General features: G+C 43.1%; 1 pseudogene; it reads left to right on the forward strand.

The window, feature by feature from the left end:
- LOC145350220 (uncharacterized) overlaps nt 1-16675 on the forward strand; it is a 114590-nt pseudogene extending 97915 nt beyond the window's left edge.
- The last annotated feature ends 2472 nt before the right edge of the window (nt 16676-19147 follow it).

The following is a 19147-nucleotide window of genomic DNA, read 5'->3' on the forward strand; positions in this document are numbered from 1 at the left end:
CTATCAGTTTAAAGAGGGCACTCAGCGATCAGGAACCCATCACGTTTGAATTCGCAGTTGTTGACAGCATCAGACCAATCCTGCTGTAGGAAAATTAATAGGGCATCACAGTAATAAAGAGGAACTCAACTGCCTGCCTGGAGTAGTTCAACTGAAGGGCTACCACCTCTCAACACCTAGAGAGGGAGAGAGAGCTTCCTGCCAGCTTAAAATATCTCTTACGAGAACTCTCCATCTACCTAGTGAAGGGTACCATATCAGAAAGAGCTAATAGATATCAGAATTAACAGAAGAACTCCAAAAGGTTTTCCAAAGCCAAAACATCCCTGATTGTCTACTTTTTTTGAGGGTGACTACTTTTTTTTTGGTAATGAATGGACCTTGTATTTATTTGAACAGCATTCCAGTAGTATCTTACTTTAATCGAAATATTACTTGTTTAGTTAAAGTTCCTGATTGGTTAAATAAATAGCTTCTTAATTGTTCACTGAAAGTGAGTATCAGGTATTTCTGTTAATGAACTTCTAAACGTGAACGAAGAACAGTTCACCCCTTCTCAAACACTTTTAACAGATTACAAAGTGAGGTTGTCCTCTTTTGGGGATTTGGCATGCCTTCTCAAAAGGGGATCAACCTCTGTTTTATAACAAACCTCATCAAACTCCGTGCTCCTACACTCCATAGAATAACAAAACCTACTTACTTTTATACATAGCCAATGAGTCATACCCAAATTGCAACAGCTAGGTTAGCAGTGACTATCACTTTTAGTTGATCAGCTGATATCTGCCACATCCAAGCAGATTCTGTTAGCTAGGCAGCCTAACAAGCCTCCAGTTTTAAAGTTCTAAGTCAGAGTCTGATTGCTAATCTAAATTATAACTCAAGACAAAACTTTCCAGAGAGATTCCCAGCTGTACCGAACTCCCAAGTTAACATATCATGCTGACATCTTGTCACATTCTCCAACAGTCAGCAAGAGTGAGCAAGAACTAGCTTTATTCTGACAACTATTGTAAAAAAACAGTAATGTGATTGCCTTAACATTGGAGACATTATTGTTTTTTTCACATTTCAGGAGCTGTGAATTAAAGGAGTATTTTTTAAATGTAAGGAAGTGGATGTGAATGTGAATAAATGATGGCACAGTGGTTAGCTCTGCTGTCTCACATCGCCAGGGACCCAGGTTCACTTTCCAGCTTGGGTCACTGTCGATGTGGAGTTTGTACATTCACCCCATGTCTCCATAGGTTTTTTCCAGGTGCTCTAATTTCCTCCCGCACTCCAAAGATGCGCAGGTGAGGTGAATTGGCCAGGGTAACAATGCAGAGGGTTACGTGGATAAGGAAGGGGGCCTGGGTGAAATACACTTTTGAAGAATTGGTTCAGACTCGATGGGCCAAATGGCCTCCTTCTGCACTGTCGGAATTCTATGGATTCTATGAAAATGAAATAAACCCAATTAAAAAACAATATTAAAATTTATATTGGAAGATTGTATCTAATTCTATAGGTTTATGAGTGAAGGCAATGAGAATTAAAGTGAATAATGCAAAATACATAAAATAATATACTAAAATAGTTTATATATGTCATGTGCATTTATGATACAATTTGTCTAAAATTATATTTTTATGTAATGTGTGCAATCATCATAACTTGCACAAAGAATGAAATTTAAATGGCATATTTCATATGTGGGATTATTAAAAATATTTATACCATATTTATGGAAATATCCATTATGTATTAGGAAGCTGAAATATGCATCTACCAAGCATGAATGCATCACAGCCTTGCAGCTCCCAATGGAAAGGTTCTCCTAAGCTCTGTGACACAGGAAGAGGTACGGTGGTATTCAATTACTCTTTCATAAGTTTAAAATTTATTTATTAGTGTCACTAATAGGCTTACATTAGCACTGCAATGAAGTTACTATGAAAATTCGGCGCCTGTTCGGGCACACTGAGGCAGAATTTAGCACGGTCAACGACATCTTTGGACTGTGGGACGAAACCGGAGCACCCAAAGGAAACCCATGCAGACACCGGGAGAGTGTGCAAACTCCACACAGGAACCGAAGCCAGGAATCTAACCAGGATCACTGGCACTGTGTGGTAGCAGTGCTAACCACTATACCACCATGCAATGAAGTTATTGTGAAAATATCCTAATTGCTACATTCTGGTGCCTCTTCGGGCACACTGAGGGAGAATTTAGCATGACCAATGCACCTAACCTGCACGTCTTTCAGGCTGTGGGAGTTAACTGGAGCACCCAGATGATGTAGACATGTTTTAAAGGGGATTGCAGGCACATTGGTTTTTGTTAAGTAAATGCAGCATTGGATGTGTGACAAGGGAAAGGAGGAAGGCTGGAGAGATTGAGTGATGCGGGGTATGCAGCACGAGAGGTGGAGGGAGGAGGAACAGACCTGCAACAGAGCGTAGATTGATTATTAGAGATGGGGAGGTAGTGGCACAGTAGTATTTCTGTAGATTAGTAATCCAAAACCCAGCATAATGCTCTGGGCACCCGAGTAAGAATCCCACTATTGCGGGCAGTGAAATTTGAATTCAATAAAAAAATTCTGAAGCTAAGAAGTCTAATGTTGACCATGAAACAATTTTCGATTGCCGTAAAGACCCATCTGGTTCACTGGTGTTCTTTTGGGAAGGAAATCTGCCGTCCTTACTTGGCCTGGCCTACATCTGACCCACAGTAATGTGGTTGTTTCTTTCTGAAATGGCCCAGTAAGAAATTCAATTTGAGGGCAAATAGGAATGGGCAATAAATGCTGATCTTGCTAGCGACACCCACAACCCCTGAGAGAATAAAATATAATGGAGGAAAGCAAAGAGGAGGAAGGCCAGGGGTTGTTTGGAGCTCAGTGGTGAGTGATGAAAAGGAAAATGATGGGATGAGGTTTAGAGGACAAGACTTATTCCGTTAATGGTAGGGTGTTGGGAAGAGTTACAGAACAAAGAAATCTAAGGGTATAGGTTCATAGTTCCTTGAAAGTGAAATCATAGGGTGGTGAAGAAGACATTCAGCATGCTTGGTTTCATTGATCAGAACGTTGAATACAGGAGCTGGGACGTCTTGTTGAAGTTGTACAAGACATTGGTAAGGCCACACTTGGAATACTGTGTACAGTTCTGGTCACCCTATTACAGAAAGGATCTTATTAAACTGGAAAGAGTGCAGAAAAAATTTACTAGGATGCTACTGGAGCTTGTTGGTTTGAGTCATAAGGAGAGATTGGATAGACTGGGACTTTTTTCTTTAGAGTATAAGAGGCTGAGGGTGATATTAAGGGGGTCTATAAAGTAATGAGGGACATAGATCAGTCAGTCAATATCTTTCCCCAAATGCAGGAGAGTCTAAAACGAGAGGGCATAGGTTTAAAGTGAGAGGGGAGAGATACAAAAGTGTCCAGAGGGGCAATTATTTTCACACAGAGGGTGGTGTGTCTGGAACAAGCTACCCAGAGGTAGTGGGAGATGCGGGGGCAATTTTGTCTTTTAAAAAGCGTTTACACAGTTACATGGGTAAGATGGATATGGAGGGATATTGGCCAAAGGCGGGCAATTGGGACTAGCATGTGGCAAGTACAAGTTAGGCCAAAGGGCCTGTTTCCGTGCTGTAAACAGCTATGACTCTATGAAAGCTAAACAAACACATCAAAAGGATGATAATGAAGGAAAAGTCTGGAGAATCCCGTGGAAGGGTTGTGAGGAAGTCCAGAACAGGGGGTCGTAATTTGAGGATAAGGGGTAAACCTTTTAGAACTGAGGTGGGGAGCAGGTTCTTCACCCAGAGGGTGGTGAATGTATGGATTTCACTACCACAGACAGTAGTCGAGGCCAAAACGTTACCCGATTGCAAGAAGAAATTAGATACAGCTCTTAGGGCAAAAGGGATCAAGGGATATTGGCAGAAGGGCGGATCAGGATATTGAATTTGATGATCAACCATAATCAAGATGACTGGCAGAGCAGGCTCAAACGGCCTACACCCTGCTTCTAGATTCTATGTTTCTATGAGAAGTGGGAATGAGTTTATTGGATGTAAAAATGATGGATTAATGTTGAGACTGTACTGGAAAGGAAGAAACAAATTATATGTATAAAATATCTTTAATAACCACAAGATAGTCCAAAGCATCTTATAGCCCGAAAATCATTATTGAAGTGAAGTCACTGTTGTAATGTGGGAAACTTAACATGCAGTTTGCACTCAGATAAATGTAAAAGATCCCACACAGCAAGGACCCATGAATAATAATGTGAAAATCATCAAATAGTCTCATTTAATCATGTTGACTCAAGGGTAAATATTGGCCAGAATATTGGGGAGAGCTTCCCTAATCTCCTTCGAAATAGTGCAGCAGAGCCTTTCACACACATGGGTGGCACAGTGGTTAGCACTGAGGCCTCACAGCGCCAGGGACCTGGGTTCAGTTCCAGCTCGGGTGACTGTCTGTTGGAGTTTGTACCTTCCCCCTGTGTGGGTTTCCTCCGGGTGCCCCGGTTACCTCCTACAGTCCAAAGATGCACTGGTTAGACTGATTGGCCATACTAAATTACCCCTTAATGTCAGGGGGATTAGCAGGGTAAATGCGTTGTGTTATGGGGGGAGGACCTGGGTGGGAATGTTGTTGGTGCAGGCACGATGGGCCAGATGGTCTCCTTCTGCACTGTAGGGATTCTATGATTCTATACATCTAGGAAGGCAAAAGGGTAGGACTTTGATTTACTGATTCATACAAAAGCAGTGTCTCTGGCGCTGTGGCAATCTATCATTACTGCATTAGAATGTCAACATTGGTGTGATTTTGGATGTGGTTATGCTGGGATGGGTTGGGGATTGGTGTGGAATCGTGTATTGAATGAATATTGAAGCAAGAAGCTTTTAGACTATGAGAGAAGTGGGACATTACTCCTAGAATGTTAGTGCAATGGGAACATAACTCGTCAGTCACAGGTAGGTTTACAGAGCGCAGGGGTGAAGGCCGCAAGACTAGCAGGGTTTGGACACACAGTGACGATGCACTAACTGTTTTCACACTTGCGATTGCATTTTCTAACGTAATCACCATGGGCAGCACAGTGGTTAGCACTGCTGCCCCACAGCACAAGCAATCCGGGTTCAAATCCAGCCTCGGGTGACTCTCTGTGCGGAGACTGCATGTTCCCTCTGTGTCTGTGTGGGTTTCCTCCGGTTTCCTCCCACAGTTCGAAAAGGCGTGTTGGTTAGGCACACTGACCATCAGTGTGTCCGAACAGACAGTGGAGTGTGGTGACGAGGGGATTTTCACAGTAACTTCATTGCAGTGTTAACGTAAGCCCTGTTGTGACATTAATAAATAAACTTTAAACTTTGCTGGCAAGTCCAGCATTTGTTGCTCTTCCCTCATTGCCCTCAGGAAGGTGGGGGCAAAGTAACTTAAATCACAGCAGTCCCTCTGGTTACTTCTCACTTTCCTGCAGCAGTTTGATGCAATTTGCTTGGCCATTTCGGAATCCATTGTTCTCATCCTGGTGTCGCTTATAAGCCAGACCTGGTAAAAATGGACGATTTCCTTCCCTAAGGGATATTAGGAGGAATTTTGTCCTTCATTGCTAGAGGAATGCAGTTTAAAAACAGGGAGGTTATGTTGCAGCTGTATAAGGTGCTGGTGAGGCCACACCTGGAGTACTGTGTACAGTTTTGGTCTCCTTACTTGAGAAAGGATATACTGGCACTGGAGGGGGTGCAGAGGAGATTCACTAGGTTGATTCTGGAGTTGAGAGGGTTGGCTTACGGAGAGAGACTGAGTAGACTGGGGCTATACTCATTGAAATTCAGAAGGATGAGAGGAGTTCTTGTAGAAATATATAAGATTATGAACGGAACAGATAAGATAGAAGCAGGGAAGTTGTCTCCACTGGCGGGTGAAACTAGAACTAGGGGGCATGGCCTCAAAATAAGGGGGAGCAGATTTAGGACTGAGTTGAGGAGGAACTTCTTCACACAAAGGGTTGTGAATCTCTGGAATTCCCTGCCCAGTGAGGCAGTTGAGGCTACCTCATTGAATGTTTTTAAGGTAAGGATTTTTGAACAATAAAGGAATAAAGTGTTACGGTAAGCAGGTGGGTAAGTGGAGCTGAGCCCACGAAAAGATCAGCCGTGATCTTATTGAACGGCAGATCAGGCTTGAGGGGCCAAATGGCCTACTCCTGCTCCTAGTTCTTACGTTCTTATTATATGAGGTTTAGTTTCTTCTCAAGGTTTGTTATGGCGAATAAATTTGGATTCCTTATTTCTGTTAGGAATTGGAGTCATAAGATCAAGTAGCACGGTATGACTGGTGAAATTGCTTCAAAAACATCAATGTGCGATTGTCTAGTTTTTGTGCCATTCCCACATACCCAGCTAAGCTGGAAAGGAGGAATTGCTGGAGTGTGTGGGTGAGGTACTTGCTGGGGTTAAACAGTGTGTGTAACAATCCCATAGCTTCAACTCTGCGTTAGAATTAAGGGTCATATAAGTTGTGATCGGGTGCAAGATGCATAGATTGGTACGGTTTTAAGAAAAAAAATGTTTTTAAAAGACATGCTGCAACTATGCTAGCGAATAAATTTTGTACAAAAAAAATAAAAGAAAATTACAGCGTAGGAACAGGCCCTCCAAGCCTCCAGTGACCAAGCTGCCCGACTGAAATAAAACCCCCTCGGCTTCTGGGGACCATATCCCTCTAATTGGCCATCGCCTCCCCAGTGAGTATTCCCCTAGTGGTATTATCACTAGACAATTAATCCAAAAACTCAGCTACAGTTCTAAGGGTATAGTTTCGCATGTCGCCACGGCAGATGGTGAAATTTGAATTCAGTAAAAAAAAATCTGGAATTAAGAATCTACTGAGGATCATGAAAGCATTGTCGATTGTCAGAATAACCCACCCGGTTCTCTAATGGGCTTTAGGGAAGGAAACCTGTCATCCTTACCTGCTCTTAACCGATGCGTGACTCCAGAGCCACAGCAATGTGATTGACTGTCAAATGCCCTCTGAAATGGCCAAACAAACCAATCAGTGGCAATTAGAGATGGGCAATAAATGCTGGCCAGCCAGCGATGGCCTTATGTCATGTATGAATCAAAAAAAAATCATGTATTTGTCAAGACACCCCTTAAAAGTCACTATCATATCTGCTTCCACTACCTCCCACTGCAGCGAGTTCCAGTCACTCACCACCCACTGTGTTAAAAAAAAAACTTGCCTTGTACATCTTCTTTAAACATTGCCCCTCGCACCTTAAAGCTATGCCCCCTGGTAATTGACTCTTCCACCCTGGGAAAAAGCTTCTGACTGTCTATCAATGCGTCACACCTTTCACAAAATGTGCATCTTAGTTTGAATTATGATTGCTATTCAGTGAAATTGATTCTGATGTTTTGCAAGAGAGGCGCACAATGGAATGGTAAAACCACAAACTTATAGGACCCCTTGCTAGAAAAGTGTGACCTTTGGATGGGTACTTTTGCAAAGAGTTGGTAAAATAAACAGGATGAAAACATATGTTCTAGCAAGAAAAAGCTAATGTATTGATGATGGCATCCATTCATTTGATTAAAATGAACCTTGTTTTATGTTAGAGAGGAAATTCCAGGGTTTTGACACAGTGACAGCGAGGGAATTATATTTCCTAGTCAGGATGTTGAATGACTTGATAGTGCTACTTGATAGCGCTGTTGATGATCCCTTCCATCACTTTGCTGATGATCGAGGGTAGACTCATGAGATGGTAATTGGCCAGGTAGGATTTGTTCTGTTTCTTGTATACGGGACATATCTGGGCAATTTTCCACATTGCCGGGTAGATACCAGTGTTGTAACTGCACTGGAACAGCTTGGCTAGAGGCGTGGCATGTTCTGCAGCACAAGTCTTCAGTACTATTGCTGGCGTATTTTCAGAGCCCATAGCCCTTTACAGTATCCAGTGCCTTCAACTGTTTCTTGATGTCTGTTGGAGTGAATGGAGTTGGCTGAGGACTGACATCTGTGATGTAGAAGAAGTCGAGATGGATCACCCACTTGGCACTTCTGGCTGAAGATTGCAGCAAATGTTTCAGCCTTATCTTTTGCACAAATATTCAGGGCTCCTCCATCATTGAGGATGAGAATATTTGTGGAGCCACCTCCTCCAGCGAGTCGTTTAATTGTCCACCGTCTTTCACAGCTGGATGTGGCAGATCTGCAGATGTGATCCATTGGTTGTGGAATTCCTTAGCTATATCTATTATTTGCTGTAAATGCTGTTTGGCTCGTAAGTCGTCATGGTAGACTGGTACAAAAGGTGAAGTCACACGGGATCAGAGGAGAACTGACAAGGTGGATACGGAACTGGCTTGGCCATAGAAGACAGAGGGTAGCAGTTGAGGGGTGCTTTTCTGAATGGAAGGCTATAACTAGCGGTGATCCAAAGATCAGTTCTGGGACTTTTGCTGTTCATAGTATATATAAATGATTTGGAGGATAATGTAGCTGGTCTGATTAGTAAGTTTGCAGATCACACAAAAATTAGTGGATCGTGAAGAAGATTGTCAGAGGATAGAGAAGGGTATAGAACGGTTGGAGACTTGGGCAGGGAAGTGACTTAAGGTGCATGGTGAAACGTTTAGAGACATGCAACTGGCTTTTAATATTTTTTATTCATTTGTGAGAAATGGGCATCAACGGCTGGCCAGCTTTTATTGCCCATTGCTTACTGCCCTCAAGAAGATGATGGAGAGCACCTTCTTGAATCGCTGCAGTCTATGTGCTGTGTGCTGACCCACAGTGCTGTTGGGAGGGTATTCCAGGATTTTGACCCAGCGATTGTGAAGGAATGGTGATATATTTCCAGGATGGTGAATGGCTTGGAGGGGAACTTGCAGATGCTGGTGTTCCCATGTGTCTGATGCCCTTGTCCTTCTAAATGGAAATGGTCATGGGTTTGGAAGGTGCTGTCTAAGGATATTTGGTGAACTGCTGCGGTGCATCTTGTAGATAGTACACACTGCTGCTACAGAGCGTCGGTGATGAAGGGAATGCATGTTTGTAGATGCGATGCCAATCAAGCGGGCAGGATTGCCAATCAATCCTCATTCATGAAAGCCTCTGCTCACTAGTCGAGTGACTTTATCAGCCCATCACACCACCATAAAAAACTTTAAACTAAAGGGGCAACATGGTGACACAGTGGTTAGCACTTCTGTCTCACTGTGCCAGGGACCGGGGTTCGAATCCCAGTTTGGGTCACTGTCTGTATGGAGTTTGCACGTTCTCCCCATGTCTGCGTGGGTTTCCTCCAGGCGCTCCGGTTTCCTGCTACAGTCGGAAAGACATGCTGGTTAGGAGCATTGGCCACTCTGAATTCTCCTTCAGAGTACCCAAACAGGTGCCGGAGCATGGCAACTAGGGGATTTTCACAGTAACTTCATTGCAGTATTAATGTAAGCCTACTTGTGACTAATAAATAAACTTTAAAAAAACTTCCCCTTCATTCAATCTTTTTTTTGTCTGTCCCATCACTTCATAAATTCAAACACCCTTAGTACAGGATCCACATTAATGGACTCTCACAGAAGGAACAATATGAATATGACCAATAGAATGAACAAGTATGACCAAAAGCAAAATGGATAAGAGGGCCAACCCAGGGCTTACAAAGGAAATTAGAGAGAGTGTCCAAGCCAAGAAAGAAGCATACAGATTGGCCAAGAATAATAATAGGTCTGAGGAGTTGGAGCAGTTTAGAATTCAGCAAAGAAAGATTGATTAAGAAGGGGAAAATACAGTATGAAAGGAAACTTGCAGGGAACATAAAGACCGGCGCTAAAAGTTTCTATAGATACATGGAAAGAAAGAGATTGGTGAAAACCCCTGCAAACAGAAATAGGGGAATGTATAATAGGAACAAAGGAACGAATGAGCAGCTGAACACATACGTTGGTTCTATCTTCACAAAAAAGGACACAAATCAGATACCAGAAATGTTGGAAACACAAGATTTAGTGAGAGGGAAGAACTGGGGGAGATCAATATTAGTAGAGAAATGGAGCAAGGAAAATTGATGGAATTGAAAGTGGATAAATCCCCAGGGCCTGATAATCTACATCCCAGAGTACTTAAGGAAGTCGATCTCAAAATAGTGGTGGTCATCTTCCAGGATTCTATAGATTCTGGAACAGTCCCTGCAGATTAGAGGGTAGCTAATGTAATTCCAATATTCAAAAAGAGAGGTAGAGAGAAAACAGGGAATTGTAGACCAGTAAGTTTAACATCGGTAGTGGGGAAAAGTCTCGAATCCATTATCAAGGATTTTATAGCGGAGCATCTAGAAAGCAGTGACAGGATTAGACAGAATCAGCATGGATTTATGAAGAGGAAATCAAGCTTTGAAGATGTAACTAGTGGAGTTGACAAGGGGGTGCCAGTCGATGTGGTATATTGGACTTTCAGAATGTGTTTGACAAAGTCCCGCATAAGGGATTATTGTGCAAGATTAAAGCGCATGGGATTGGGGAAGTTTATTGAAATGGATAGAAAACTGGTTGGCAGAGAGGATGATGTGGGTATGCCGGCGTTGGACTGGTGTAAACACAGTAAAAAGTCTGACAACACCAGGTTTTAGTCCAACCTATTTATTTGATAATATACTGGCAGAGAGGAAACAGAGAATAGGAATTAATAGGTGCTTGTCAAATTGGCAGCCAGTAACTAGTGGGGTGCCACAGGGATCAGTGCTGGGACCCCAGCTACTCACGATACATATTAATGATTTGGAAGAGGGAACAAAATGTAACATTTCAAGCTTTGCAGATGATACTACATTAGGTGGGAGGGTGAACTGTGATGAGGATGCACGATGCACCAATCCTTCAGAATGATCTGGGCAGGTTGCATGAGTGGGCAAATCAATGGCAGAAGCAGTATAATTTGGATAGATAGAAGCTATAATTGGATAGATCCACTTTGGAAGCAAAAACAAGAAGGCAGATTGCTACCTGAATGGCTGTAAATTGGAAGAGGGGAGTGTGCAGCAGGACCTGGGTGTCCTTGTGCATCAGTCACTGAAGGTAAGCATGCAGGTTCAGCAGGTGGTAAAGAAGACAAATGGTATGTTGGCCATCACTGCGAGAGGTTTCGAGTTCGGAAGCTGGGATGTGTTGTTGCAATTATACAGGGTCTTGGTGAGGCCACGCCTAGAGTAGTGTGTTCAGTTTTAGACTCCTTTTCTGAGGATAGATATTCTTGCTCTCACAGGATTGCAGCGAAGGTTTACCAGGCTGATTCCCGGGATGGCGGGATTTATGTATGAGGAGAGATTGACTGGGTTATGGGGGGGGGGGGGGGGGGGGTGCTCCCACCGAGAGTTATAAAATTCTAACAGGACTAGACAGGATGGATGCAGCGAGGATATTCCCAGTGGTGGGGGAGTCCAAAACCAGGGGTCACAGTCTGAGGATTCAGGGTAGACCATTTAGGATGAAGGTGAGGAGACATTTCTTCACCCAAAGAGTAGTGAGCCTGTGGAATTCATTACTACAGGAAGTAGCTGATGCCAAAACAGTGAATGTATTCAAGAGGTGGCTGGATTTAGCATTTGGGGCAAACGGGATTAAAGGTTATGGGGAATAAGCAGGATTAGGCTATTGAATTGGACGATCAGCCATGATTGTAATGAATGGCGGAACAGGCTCAAAAGGGCCAAATTGCCTCCTCCTGCTCCTACCTTCTGTGTTTCTATGTTCCAAACAAAATCAACCCATGATATCCACATCCCTCTTGACATTGGTCGACACTAAAATAAATGAATCTCATTGGGTGAATAATGAGGATGTCATTTGTTATACATAGAGAGTGGGAAAAAGAGACACTTTTCTGTCAGTGAAAACCCAGTCCAGTCAAATCCTCAGAGTAATCTGTGCCAGACAGCTTGGGGAATAAGGTCTTCAGTTCATCCGCTTCAATAATGTGGAGGATTTAACAATAATGGAAAATAGGACACAAGTCAATTTATTTTTCATCCTGGGACTATGGAAATGCCTTTCAGCTGAGAGACCCTTTCAAGGGAACTGAATTTAAATCTTCCACTAATCTTAATGTGGAACTCAACTCTGAATTCCAATAACTGTTTAAATATCTCGTACACTCTCCAACTCCTAGCCATCCCACAGTATCAGCCCTTTCCAAAGATTTGCTCTTCATCCCTAGGCAAAAATGTTCCACACGGTGGATCAGCCTCCCCTTTGCTGACATTTCAATTCTTTAAGCTGAATCTATATTGTTAAAGACATCATGATCTGGACCTTCTCTTTTCCAGCATTGCAACAACGATAACACTTCAAACTTAACTCACTGGTTGCAAAGTGCTTCATCCAGTAGAGGGGAGTAATGTAGGAGCAAGTCTTTCATTCTTGGTCCATTAATAGGAGTCGAGTAGTGTCATAACAAAATCTCCAAGTGGGCAACAATAGGTGGAGTAAAAATTGTGACGATACTCTGCCTTTAAGAAATGTATTTGAGTCATGTTTTAGTACAGGATTTTTTTTTGCATAGTCTGTACTATAACCATAGCCTCTGTTGTTACTGCAGCAGCATAATTGCTCCTAATTGCTAGAAAGTTTGATTTCATCTGGACTAATCTGTTCTGCTATTTTAATGTTTTCACCCGAGCTTTTATAAAGTGGGACTTGATTAAGTTGATTGACAAAAAAACTGGGTGACTGGGTGGAGCTAGGCTTACACAGAGCAACCAGCTTAGTCTGCTGCTTGGGATCTTTCAAGAAAGGTCACTTTCTCTGGGTCTCTTTTTCTCTTTGGATTTTAAGGCTGGGATTTGCCAGGAAATAAATCTCTTTCTCTGAGGTTCTGCTGTCTGGGAGTGGAACTTTTTCTGGAGGTTGCTGTATGAGGGTCAGAAGACAGGTGTCTGTCTGGATCTCTGTCAAGAGATGTTGAAAGGCTGGAAATCTAGCATTCATGTGTGCATATCTGTTTTTGTGCTGATTTCAAAAAACAGGATTTATGGCTATGAGGATACTGCTTACATTGGAACTATGGAGATTTCTAGTTGTTAAGAATTATACTTTACCATGTTCAGGTATTTCCAATTGGTAAGAGTTATGCTAATCTTTCTATTATAGTTTACCCATGTTGTTAAAAAAATCATCCATGGGATATGGCATCAATGGCTGGCCAGCTTTTATTGCCCATCCCTAGTTGCCCTTGGAGGGCAGTTGAGAGTCAACCACATTGCTGTGGCTCTGGAGTCACATGTAGGCCAGATTGGGTAAGGGCAACAGATTTTATTCCCTAAAGGACACTAGTAAACCAGATGGGTTTTTCCAATAACTCTTAATTCCAGATATTTTTCATTGAATTCTAATTCCATCATCTGCCGTGGTGGGATTCGAACCCGGGTCCCCAGAACATTAGCTGAGTTGCTTGATTAGTAGTCTAGCGATAGTACAACTAAGCCACCACCTCCCCATGCCAAAATCAAGAAGAGTTGTTGTCTAAGTTAACTCCACAATATACCTTGAAGTTTCTGATCTGGTCTCTAACACAATTACTTGTCTATAGAAAAGAAAATCTATTTATGAGGAATTATTAGAAGCGAAGTAAGGGGAAATCCATAACAAAACACAGTCTGCTGATCCAGGCCGCAAGGTTTTAAAGCCCACCCCTCAGTTCCAATTCATATAGACCTCCAACCTATTGGCCAAATCCTCAGAGGAGAAAAGCCACATGATTTCCGAGGTCACCTTTTTAATAATCGCAAAGTATTCACAGTGCTGAAACAGGCTTTTTAGCAAAATTGATCTGTGCCAGTGTTGAGACTCCACACAAATCTCCTCCCAACTTTTTCATTTCCTCCCATTAACAGATTCTTCCATTCCGTTTCTCCTCACATACTTACCTGGCTTTCCCTTGAATGCACCTATACTAATTGCCTTAACTACTCCCTTGTGGAAATTAGTCCCACGTTCTAGCCACTCTCTGGTTAATGAGGTTTCTCCTGAATTCTCTACTGGGTTGTTTTATCTTTATGGATATCAAACACCATCTGGTGACTGTGACAGGTTAACGTGGCACTATTTTGAAGAAGAGTGTGAGAGTTAGCCTCGGTGCCCGGGTCAATATTTATCCCTCAGTCAACAGGCCATCTGACCATTTTCACTGTGCCATTTCTGGGGTCTTGCTGCCAACGAATTGTCTGCTGCATTTCCTGCATTACAGCGGGGATTACACTTCAAAACTACAGCACTAGCTGTAAAGTGCTTTGGGACATCCTGAGGTTACAGAACAGAGAACACTACAGCAGAAACAGGCCCTTCGGCCCACAAGTTGTGCCAATCATAACCATACCTTCCGGGCCTATCTATAACTCTCAATCCCATAAAATCCCATGTACTCATCGTTGTGAGAAGGTGCTATATAAATCATAGAATGATACCAAGTTTCAGGGACAGGAAGAGGCCACTTGAACCACCATGCCTGTGCTAGCCATTAGCCTAATCCCACTTTCCAGCATTCAATCTGTAACCCTGCAGGTTACGGCACGTCGAAAGCATCTCCAGACACCTTTTTAAATGAGTTGAGGGTTTCTGCCTCTCCTACTCTTTCAGACTGTGAGGTCCCGACCCCTACCAACCTCCGTGTGAAAATGTTCTTCCTCATCTCCCCACTAATCTTTCTACCAATCACTTTAAATATAACCCTGCCTCATCACAGTCCTCTCCGCTAAGCTAAATCAACCCCTTCCCATCCACTCTATCCAGGCCCCTCTCAATTTTCTACATCTCTATCAGATCACCCCGCAGCTCCCCTCGTTCTGAGGAGAACAGTCCGAGCCTGACCAATGTTTCCTCATAGTTGCAAAATCCTGGTCAATCTCCTCTGTACCCTCTCTAATGCAATTCAATCCTTTCTGTAATGAGGTGACCAGAGCTGCACGCAGTAATCATGTTGTGGTCTGACTGATGATTTATACAGTTCCAGCATAACCTTCCTGCTCGTATATCCTATGCCTCGGCTAATAAATGAAAGTATTCCATGTGCCCTCTTAACCATCTTATCAATCTGTCCTGCTACCTCCAGGATCTGTGGACATTCAATCCAAGGTTTCTCACTCCCTCTACACCTCTCAGTATCTTCCCACTTATTGTGTATTCCTCCACCTTGTTTGATCTCCCCAAATGCATCACCTCATGATTCTTTGGGCTGAATTCCAGTCACCACTTTTCTGCCCATTGACCTGACAAGTGATATCTTCCTGCCATTTACTGCAATCCTCCTCACTATCTGCTGCATGGTCAATTTTTGTGTCGCCTGCAAACTTCATGATCATTCCCCCTATACTTACATCCAAATCATTAACGAATACCACAAAAATCAGGGGATCCATAACAGATCCCATTGGAAACAGCCTTCTGACCTCAAAAACATCCATCAATAATTAGCCTTTGTTTCCTGCCACCAAGTCAACTTTGTATCCAGCTTGCCACATTCCCCTGGATCCCGTGGGCTTAATGAGCCTGCCTTGTGGAACCTTGTCAAAGACCTTGAAGACCACATTAAACTACACTACCCACATCAAATTCTCCTTGTTACCTCCTCAAAATATTCAATCAGATTTGTTAGACGCAACCTTCTCTTTACAAATCCATACTGATTTTCTTCTTTCGTCCATGCCTTTCCAAGTAATCATGTATCCTGTCTCTCAGAATTGATTCCAAAAGTTCTCACACTACTGGCAGTATGATGGTATAGTGGTTAGCATTGCTGCCTCACAGTGCCAAGGACTTGGTACAATTCAAGCCTCGGGTCACTGTCTGTGTGGAGTTTGCACAATCTCTCTGTGTCAGCGTAGATTTCCTCTAGGTGCTCCAGTTTCCTCTCACAGTCCAAAGATATGTGGGTTAGGTTGATTGGCTATGGTAAATTAAACCTAATGCCAGGGGGGATTAGCAAGGTAAATTTGAGGGGTTACAGGAATAGGTCCTGGATGGAATTGTAGTCAATGCAGACTTGATGGGCTGAATGGCCTTCTTCTGCACTATAGGGATTCTATGATTCTATTGCGGTCAGACTAGACAGGACCACAATGATTCGGCCTATGCCTAGCACACTTCTCAAACAAAGCTATAACATTAGCAGAGCTCCCATCTTCTGGCACCTCATTTGCACAGTGTATGAGTTCTTTTTAATCTCCTACTGGGGAGGACAATATTATTGAGGAAAAAACTATCTGGGACAGATGACAGTTATTGAAATCAGGAGGATTTGTCCAGTTAGAGTGTAGTGCGGGGGTGGGACCAGGGATATTCCAGAAGTCCAAGTATAAATAGGTAAAGTGAAGATTTTTGTTCCATCACAGAATACAGTGCAGTCTGGTGTGAACTACACAGATCAGTGGAGGATGGTATTTGACACCAAGGAATGCTGGGAAAATCCCTTAATGAGCTGGGAATCTACATCTAATCCACTGTCAAATATAGAATAAAGTAATACCACCAATGAGGATGCAATTGCCTTTGTGGAAAAGAATGGTTTGAGTGTGATATGGAGGAAAAGAAGATAAGGGTGTCCAAACCAAAGGCTTAAAGTGCAAACTAGTCTTGGAACAAAAGGAACAGGGCGTGAGCCAAGGAGGTAACACCATCACAGTTGCCCATGTATAAAATCAACTGTCGTATTTAAGTTTTTCCTCTAACCTCTGAATACGTGTGACGTTTAACCACAAAAAACCCAATGGACTTGGCAGGAAGCTACACCATGATCACAGCTCTTGGAAGAAGAAGCAGTCATTTCCATTAAGATTACATGAAGAAACATTGCATAGAAACATGGAAGATAGGAACACAAGGAGGCCATTCGGCCCTTTGAGCCTGTTCTGCCATTCATCACCATCATGGCTGATCGTCCACTCAATAGCCTAATCCTGCTTTCTCCCCATAACCTTTGATCCCATTCACTCCAAGTATAAAATCCAGCTGCCTCTTGAATGCATTCAGTGTTTTGACATCAACTACTTCCTCTGATAATGAATTCCACAGGCTCACCACTCTTTGGGTGAAGAAATGTCTCCTCACCTCCATCCTAAATGTTTCGCACTGTATTCTCAGACTGTAACCCCTGATTCTAGGCACACTCACCATCAGGAACATCCTACCTGCATTTACCCTGTCTAGTCCTGTCAGAATTTTATAAATCTCTATGAGATCCCTCTTCATTCTTTTGAACTCCAGCAAAAACAATCCTAACCTAGTCAATCTCTCCTCATGCATCAGCCCCTCCATCCCTAGGATCAGCCTGGTAAACCTCTGCCGCACTCCCTCGAGAGCAAGGACATCCTTCCTCAGAAAAAGAGACCAAAACTGCGCACAATATTCTAGGTGTGGCCTCCCCGAGGATCATTTCAACAAGGTCTGGTCTCGGTGTTCCAGCCAAATGGGTGAAAGATTCTTCAGACACTTGCGTCCATTAAAACAACTCCCAAAGAAATAAAAGTGGCCCGTTTCAGGCACTGTAGAAAAGACAAGAGGCTGTGCATCGATGTGAAAGAGTTAAAAGAGCATAAAAGAAATTTAGCCCTTGCTAAGCTCTGAAGGTTTTTTCCAGGCCAAGACAGAAGTGTCTTTGTCCTTGTGTTTGATTTCTCAATTCTCTTTTTAACCCTGTCTTTCTCCAGCTGGTACCCACCTTCCAGTACCAAATTACTTCCCCTCTCCCTCCACTCCGCCATCAATACATCATCCCTCACACTCCTGCCCTCTGATACTCCCTCCCAAAACCTTCCCAAAGTTCCTCCCACACTTACCATGTCCCTCCTTGATTTCAAAAGGCCCTTGTCTTTTCTCCCCTTTGTGCTCAGTTTCTGCCTCCTATTCAGTATCCCGTGCTTTGTAAGATGCACTGAAATGCCGGTGCTCAGCATACAGAGCACAACACAAGCGAAGGTCAGTCGGGTCAATGAGGAGAGTAGTGTTGGTGCATTAGACATAATTGATTCACCATTACTAAATGCATTGGCACACTGTTTGCTGTGATTCTGATGAATGGACTAAGGGAGGCTTCACTGTTGATGCCGGAGAAGTAGCAAGGTCATTTTGGAGCTCTTATTCTGACTGCGTGGCTCTAAATACTAAGTGTAAAAATGACATGGGACCACCTAGCGTTGGCGGTTCAGAATGATGCCATTCAGCTAACTGGTCGATGGCATTCAAGATTCACATGATTATCCTCCAACTTCATCCAACTCAATCAACATAGGAGCTGGAGCAGGCCATTCAACCCATCATGTTACTCGACTATTCATTTTGATCATGGCTGATCATCAAATTCAATATCCTGGTTCCCCCTCCCACCTCCCCCCACCCCCCCACCCCTCCACCCCACATCCCTTGGTCTCTTTAGCCTCAAGAGCTATATCTAATTGCTTACTGAAATCAGACGTAATCTGCTATACATTTCCCTCTCATGGTTTTATCCAGATTTTCGTAGAATCACGGGATATTTACTGGCCAGGAGGAGGCCACTTGGTCCATCATTTCTGTGCCAGCTCTCTGAATGAGTGATTCATTTAGTGCTACTCTGTCACCTTCTCTCTATAGCCCTGCATAGAAATATAAAAACATAGAAACTATCTGCAGGAATAGGCCATTTGGCCCTTTGAGCCTGCTCTGCTATTCATTATGATCATGGTTGATCATCAAATTCAATATCCTGATGCCCTTTCCCTCCATATCCCTTGAACCCTTTAGCCCCAAGAGCTATATCTAATTTCTTCTTGAAATCACATGTTTTGGTCTCAACTATTTTCTGTGGTAATGAATTCCACACATTCACCGCACTCTGGGTGAAGAAATTTCTCCTCACCTCAGCTCTAAAAAGTTTGTCCCTTGTCCTCGAACTATGTCCCCTAGTACTGGACTCCCCCACCATCAGGAACACCGTCTAACCCTGTTAAAGTGTTATACATTCTTCCTTTTCAGAATGCCCTACTTGAACATGTGTCCACCAGAATCTCATGCGGCGTATTCCAGATTTTTACCATTCGCAGTGTAGCAAAGTTTTTCCTCATGTCTCCATTGCTTCTTTTGCCAATTACCGTGA

Source organism: Carcharhinus amblyrhynchos, chromosome 11 (assembly GCF_965287045.1).
Source record: "Carcharhinus amblyrhynchos chromosome 11, sCarAmb.v2.hapA, whole genome shotgun sequence".
Classification (NCBI taxonomy): domain Eukaryota; kingdom Metazoa; phylum Chordata; class Chondrichthyes; order Carcharhiniformes; family Carcharhinidae; genus Carcharhinus; species Carcharhinus amblyrhynchos.